We start from the raw sequence: 7,586 nt of genomic DNA on the forward strand, positions 1-7,586 counted from the left end.
GGAAACCTTCCTGTCATTTGAGCAAGCGGAGGAATTCTATGGCCTTAGCGGGGGACAATACCTACATTATCAGGGACTGCGCGCGGTGGTGCGTTCGGTCTGGCCGCAGTGCCCGGAGATACCCCCGATGACTCAGACCCTTCATGTAATGCTGACGTGCGGCCGGGGCCGCAGATTGATTGCATTGTTATATGCGGCAATGAAACGCGACTCTGCTCCTCCGGAACCTCCGGCGTGGGCGGCCTGAGAAGCAGACTTGGGAGAGCCATTAGATCAAGGGCAACGAACGCAAATCGGAGCCTTGACGAGGCGAGTATCCTGTAACGTGCGATTCAAGCTCACCCATTTTAACTTTATGCACCGCACCTACCTTACCCCGAAGTCGCTGAGTCGATTTGGAATGGGCAGGGGGGACAATTGCCCTCGGTGCGGCGCAGCAGGGGCGGGATTCTTACACTTGGCCTGGGACTGCCCGCTGGTAGAGAGGTTCTGGATTGGGGTAGTAAGCCGCGTCGCGGCCGCCACTGGCCTCCGAATCCAACGGACACCCCTACACTGCCTGTTGGCCCTGGTTCCCAAGCCGAGGAAATGGAAACTATCCTATAAATTGCTGCAGTTAATGCTAGTTTTGGCAAGGCGTAGGGTCGCGATTACCTGGATGGGACGGAAGGCCCCGGAGCTTGACACATGGCTCAGGGATGTGAGGGAATGGACGCTGGCGGAAGAAACGCATATGCAGTATTCTAGGAGGGACGAAAAATTGCAGGAGGACCTTCTGGCATGGCGAGTTCTGTGTATGGAAGGATTGGCGGTGGAGGGGCAATTGTCACAGAGTGAGTCGGAGGGAACAAGTGGAGAGTTGTATTCCCCGCTAACTTCTGAGGGGGAGGGGGGAGGAGATGACGGCGAGGCTACTCCTGTACTGCACTGAGCTGGGCTGGACCGGATTCTCACACGATATAGACTGTGATCTGCCTCACTCTGAGGTACTACATAAGTACATGTGTTTTGATTGGACCTGTATGTACTGCTTTTCACTGATGTCGGGGGGAGGGGGGTGTAATAAGATTGTATGTTTTAAAACGAAAAATAAAGTTTAAAAAAAAAAAAAAAGAATTGAATAGCATGTATTATGTTACATGACATGATGTGTTTATAACCTGATGAGTCACCAGTATGTATTAAGAGGAGAGATGTAAATGCTCCATTGTTATATTTGTTATAATGTACCATGGGCAAATTCAAAAACCGAAACGCTATTTTTGGTTGTTTGATAATCAATGATAAATAAAGTTTAAAAAAAAATGCTTTATGCTAAGTTCCTTTGCCAAGCACTCACTGCTCGCGACACAGCTGCCCAGGGTTGAGCTAAGGTTAAGTAATAAACTGACTGGACCCAACATGGTATTTCCAAGTGTACTCCACAATAAGACCTCACAGCCATATCATATAGTACACTCAAATCCTCACAGTACCCAAATCATATGGAAAGAAATTCTACATTAAGGCAAAATAGTTCAGAAATCTACTAACTAATAACTAAGAAGAAAGGCAATAATGCCCAAAGAGACGATTGAGACTAACTTATACACACACTTGTGCACACACGCACATCTTCCAACACACACACACACACACACACACTCTTCTTTACATTTAAAGGCCACTAGAGACTCACAGATTATATGTAGACTCATTAGAAGAAATAGAAATAAACCTAGCTTTTAATCACACTCACCATACTACCCTAGACGAATTTAATACAAGACTCCAGCTGGACAATGGTGCACAGCTCAAGGGAGATACAGGGGGAAGCTTTTTAGGAGTCACCTGGCAAGCATTAACTTATAAGTTGGGAGTAAAGGTAAAAGAGCTCTAGGGGGAGTTTTTTATGTTGTGCTTTGTCATTTTTTGTGATGTGCTGGTGTTTTGTATTATCGATCTCTGATGTTGTACTGTTAATTGTGTGGTGTCTTTCTCTGTTCTAATGTAGTATTGGGTTCTGGTGTGGTGCACTGTCTGGTTTATTGTTATGATGATGTGATGTAGTGTTTTGTGTAATTATAGTGTTTAGTTGTGTTAGTGTTGTATTTTATTATTGTGTTCTGCTATGTTTCTGTTGTGTTGTCAGTTGATGCGTTGAATGGCATTGTGTGTTGTGCTTCTGTATTGATGTTTTAGCTTTAACTTGGTGTTATGTTATTGTGATCAGTTTCTGTTTTGTGTAATTATAGTATTTTGTTATGTTCATTCTTTTATTTTTATGAAAGTTGGTTTCGTTATGTTATTTGTTTTGTATTGTTGTTTTTTGTGTTGCATTACTGTGTTCTTTGTTGTGGTAGGCGAAGTGTTGTTAATGGGATATACTGCATTGTGTTATTACGTAGTTGCATTGTTATTCTTTTGCTGTTATTTTGTTGTATCCTAATGTTTCCTTTTTATGCTTTTGTTGTGTTGTTTTATTGTGTTGTGTTCTCACATGGTTATGTTTTGTTCTGTAGTTCCCTAACAGGATGTAGGAAACAATGTTATGACGGAAGACAAAAACAAACCATTCCTTTAAAGGTCCTATAAAACACAACCATTTACCACTGCTAGAGATGGCAACATACCAACGCTACACCTCTTTGACTTTTCAGGACACCAGTTACCCTAAACCTATGGAAAATACATGTCTTAATCCAGTACTTCCCAAGCTCACTTTATGTGATCAGGCCTGCAGAGGTGGGGTGGCATTATTTAAGCATCTTTGGCAATGGAAACCATTTGCTTCGAGTTCAGTCTTCAATGAGTCACTAATTGAATGTGCTGCTTTTGACTGAAAGTGGAGTCTCATTTGTTGAAACCTTTCACAACAGTGACATAAAACAAAGATATCAGAACAAAGAACAAAACACAGCAACAAAGCACAACAACATCACAAAAATCAATAACCCTGTTGTGAAGTCAGATTAATAGGATAAGTAATAACCAGTTGCTTTATGGGTTTTTTTGTTTGTCCATCTGTGCGCCTGTCTCTCCATGTGTTTCTCCTGGCCCAGAACTAATTTGCAGATCTCTTTGTTTTACATTCTCCATGTAAGGGTTGCAAATGAAAGAATGCCCTGTCGTTCAGAGAACTATACCTATAACTGCTGAATTTATTTTGTTTTGTGTGTATACAATCTGAACCTAACTATAACCTTTGGTTTTTAAGTGAATTTTTAAGTTTTTTTAAAAAATTCTATCTCCTAACTATCATTTCTCTGTAATCTTTGTTTTTTTCAGTGAATTGCAACAGCTTTTAATTCTATTTCCTAACTATAACGTCTATAAAACCTTTATTTTTTTCTGTGAATTTCTAGTTTTTTTAACGTAAAGTAATATTTGCCTGTGTAGGTCTCTGAGTGGGTCTCTGGATCTCTTAGTGGGTGTTTGAGTGACCGTATGGGTGTGATAGAGGGTGTGTGAGTGACTGTATGAGGTGTGACTGGGTGTATGGATGTGTCAGTGAATGTGACAGAGATTCTGCTGTATAGGTGTGTGAGCGGATGTGTAAGTGGAATGCTCTCCATTGGCTTCCCATAAAAAAGGATTCTGTTTAAAATCCATATTCCTGGCAAATAAAGCTTTTCATAGATCAGGTGCCGGCTACAGAACTTTACGTTACTCTTCTGAACATTTTGCTAGAGTTCCTACAATCCGCCAGCTCAGAACAGGTGGCAAATCTTTATCTTATCTTGGGCCGGTTACATGGAACAAACTCACTTTGAAGCTACATATTATGTTCGATCTCCCTACTTTTAAGAAAAAATTAAAGACATGGCTCTTTCAAAAATCTTCATAGGCCAATCACTGTTGGTGCCATTGTGTCTGGTTTTTATTTAACCAATTTATATTGATTTTGATAGAAACACAAGACATCGAAATTACATGGAACATACACATCATAATAAAGTGGTCCACCAAATTCATTGGTCTCCATCGTCTTGTACATATTTTGGAACAACAGAAACCTTTATTCCACTACACTGGTATGAACCTATTCTTAGTGGTACCCCATATTCAATTGTTTATACTATCTAGATCCTGCATCATGCAATCTGGCCCTTTCCTAACTTCTTCATTTAGTCATCTTATGCATGTATTGTTTCCTTGTCAATTATTCTACCATCAGTTGCCTTTTATGTCTTGAGGGGAATGCATCGATAGGTGGCCCACCTTGTCCAAATCTTGGTGTGTTTTTGTGGGCAGCCCCGGGCTATAAAAACCGGAAGTTCCAAATCCATTGTGTAATCTAAGCTAGCTTTCCACTGCGATACACGGGGTGCATTTTCGGCTTTCCATGGTTTAGCAATGTCACGTTTCACTAGGGTGAGGCCTAAGAACAAAATATGCCTTTTATATCTGTTCCCATCTATACCCTCTATGGTGTGCAGATGCACCCCCGCCAGAAGCGCTCAAGAACAGGACATGTCCAGATTGTATGTATGAGGGTGCCCTCCTCCGAGTGGCAGCGGAGGCAATGTCGTGAAGCTATCCACCCTGCCTTCCAAAGTCTGGATCTAGTATGCCGTTATGTCTGTTTAGCGCCAGGACACTCTCTAAGTAGCTGCACACTGTATAAATCTAAAAAACATAAAATAAAATAAGAAGTACTTTATGGAGGCGGCGCACGTTATAGTTAGCTCAGTTAAAGATATCTGCTGAATTTCTATGGTTTTATATGAGTGAAAACTGAGCCTAACTATAACATTCCTGTAACGGTTGGTTTTTTCAGGGAATTGCTTTGTTTTTTTCAATTGTATTTCCTAAATGTAACCTGTAACATTTGAGAGTGGGTGTGTGTGGCTGTATAGGTAGGTGAGTGGGTGTGTAGGGGGCTGCATGGGTCTCTCAATGGGCATGTGAGTGAGTTTGTGGGTGTGTGACTGGCTGTATGGGTCTGTAAGTGAGTGTATGAGTGACTGTAGAGGTGCATACATGGCTGTGTAAGTGGGTGTAGGAGTGCCTGTATATATCTATAAGTGGGTGCATGAGTGTTTAAGTAGATCTGTGAGCGGGTGTATGAGTGTCTGAGTGTGTCTGTGAGTGAGTGCATGAGTGTCTGAGTCGATGTGTGAGTCTCTGACTCCATCTGTGAGTGGGTGCAAGAGTGTCTTTGAATGTCTGTGAGTGGGTGAGTGAGTGTGTGCATGAGTGTCTGGATGGGTCTGTGAGTAGTTGCGTGAGTCTCTGAGTGGGTCTGTGAGTGGGTGCAGGAGTCTCTGAGTGGGCCTGTGAATGGGAACATGAGTGTCGGAGTGGATCTATGAGTGTCTGAGTGGGTCTGTGAGTCTCTGAGTGGGTCTCTGAGTAGGTGGATGAGTGTGTGAGTGGATGTGTGAGTCTCTGAGGGTACCTGTGAGCCTGTGTGTGAATCTCTCAGTGGGTCTGCAAGTGGGTGAATAAGTGTTTGAATGCATCTGTGAGTAGGTACATGAGTGTCTGAGTGTGTCTGTCAGTGGGTGAGTCAATCTCTGAATAGGTCTGTGAATAGGTGTATGAGTATGTGAGTGGGTCTGTGAGTGTATGAGTGGGTCTGTCAGTGGGTGCGTAATAAAATCAGGAGAGTGGCACATAGGAGCAGGTCCTTGTACCAGCTTCCCCTGTGATGGTTCTCCTGTCCAGCTTGCCTGCATTCTACTACCCTCTGCTGCCTTCAGTTTGCGCCTCTTGTGCTTGCTTTCGGCTTGTTTTTCTGCCTCTTCTCTGCACGGTCACGCCTTCTTTTTTGCCTCTTTCTCCTCGTTCTGCCCATTTTTTTGCCACTTTCTGCTCGTTCCTGACCTTTGCTCTGCCTCTTGCTGCTCATTTCTGACCTCTATTTTGCCTCTTGGTGCTCATTCTTGACCTCTATTTTGCCTCTTTCTGGCCATTCTTTTACCTCGCTCTGCTCTTTTCTAGCCTTTATTCTGCCTCTTGCTGCTGGTTTCTGACCTCTATTTTGCCTTTTTCTACTCATTTCTGACCTTTATTCCGCCTTTTTCTGCTCCCTTCTGACCTTTATTCTGACTCTTCTCTGCTTGCTACTGACCTTTATTCAGCTTCTTGCTGCTCGTTTCTCACCTCTATTTTGCCTCTTTCTGCTAGTTTTTCACCTTTATTCTCCCTCTTTCTGCTTGTTACTCACCTTTATTTTACCTCTTTCAGCTTGTTTCTGACATTTATTTTTCCTCTTTCTGCTCATTTCTGACCTTTATTCTGCCTCTTTTTGCTCGTTTCTGAGCTTTATTCTGTATCTTGCTTCTCGCTCTCCTAAATAGAAACATTGTTCCCAGATACAAAAGTTCACACAGGACCAACTGTAGGAAATAAAATTATCCACGAGCTTCAACCCCATTCACATCTACCTTAAGGTTCCACATCCCCAGAGTGTGGGGCAAGTGATGATAGCCTTGCACTAGGAAGACAACAGATCAGCTGGTCCACAGGGGATGTGGGCTGGCAGTACATTTAGTTCAAAGGTCACCGCTACTGATACAGAACAGTGGAGTTGGAGGCAAAAAAAAACCTGTTGTCGGAAGGCTGTCTTTGGATGCTGGTGCCATGAGGTACGGCTCGGTGGATGGTCGTAAAGAGCGATGCGGTCTGTAAATAACACCCTCACGGCACTAGAGGCAGGCCAAGGGAAAACGGCAGATGCGCACCACAGGCTTCAGGTTGCCCACAGGATGTGCTGTGTCTGATGCCATGCAGCCGCCAGACTGGGCTCACACGACACGTCCTACACATAGATTCGGGGGAAGCAGGCCAGCAGGCATGGGGTGGCCCCCTCTCGCATCTCTTCCAGGGAGCAGCTCATGTGTAGGTAGGTAGCTGGGGTCGGGGCTTGTTAGGGGGCTGCTTCAGCCGCTACTGCAGCTGCCACCGCTGCTGGCGATACTCATTTGGTGCTCGTTGCCCCCGCTGGTGCTGCCACCCCTTGCCTGGTGTGCCAGCACTTTCTGGTCGTCCACTTGCAGTAGCCACATTTCCTCTTGGCGAGAGCCTAGGTTGGGCCGGCAGAGCCAGTCTTAGTGGTGTGGGGACTGGCAGTGGCTTGTCTGGGGTGCATCCCCAGTGCACGGCACAAAATGTAGCCTTAGACATCCTTGCGGCGCAGGATCACCAGCGAGAACTTGTGTCCCAGGCTGCAGAGAAAATGCCAGAGCTCCCTGTCCGAGCTCATAAGGTCATTGGATTGTGGCATGAAGATTTTGAAGGGGCTCTCCAAAGTGGTCTGGGCATATAAAAGCTGCAAGCAAAAGTACACCACCTTCTCATCCTCCATGTCTCCCCAGCCAGCGCATTTTTACAAATAAAGCCCTGGGAAGGTGGTGGCCCCCGGGGCTTACAAGAACCTCAGGCGCGGGTCCCAGTGCACCTCCTCCTTTTATTACTACTACATGCCCCCAGGACCTGACTCACCTGGAGGCTAAATAGTAGAAAAGTGCAGGAGCTCGCACTTCTTTTTAAAATATGTCATGGCAGGAGTTGAGGATCCAGCGCAACTCCAGCCAAAACAAAATATGCTTTTTTGCCCCAAGCCAGGTCCCCCCCCCACCCCCCCCCCCCCACAGGCCTAC

The 7,586-nt window shown here is 44.8% G+C and overlaps 1 pseudogene; it reads right to left on the reverse strand.

Annotated features, from left to right (window-relative positions):
* Positions 1–6,632: 6,632 nt before the first annotated feature.
* LOC146796284 (coiled-coil domain-containing protein 71L-like) lies at positions 6,633–7,291 on the reverse strand (annotated as a pseudogene).
* Positions 7,292–7,586: the final 295 nt, after the last annotated feature.

This window comes from Triturus cristatus, chromosome 10, assembly GCF_964204655.1.
Source record: "Triturus cristatus chromosome 10, aTriCri1.1, whole genome shotgun sequence".
NCBI classification, from domain to species: Eukaryota; Metazoa; Chordata; class Amphibia; order Caudata; family Salamandridae; genus Triturus; species Triturus cristatus.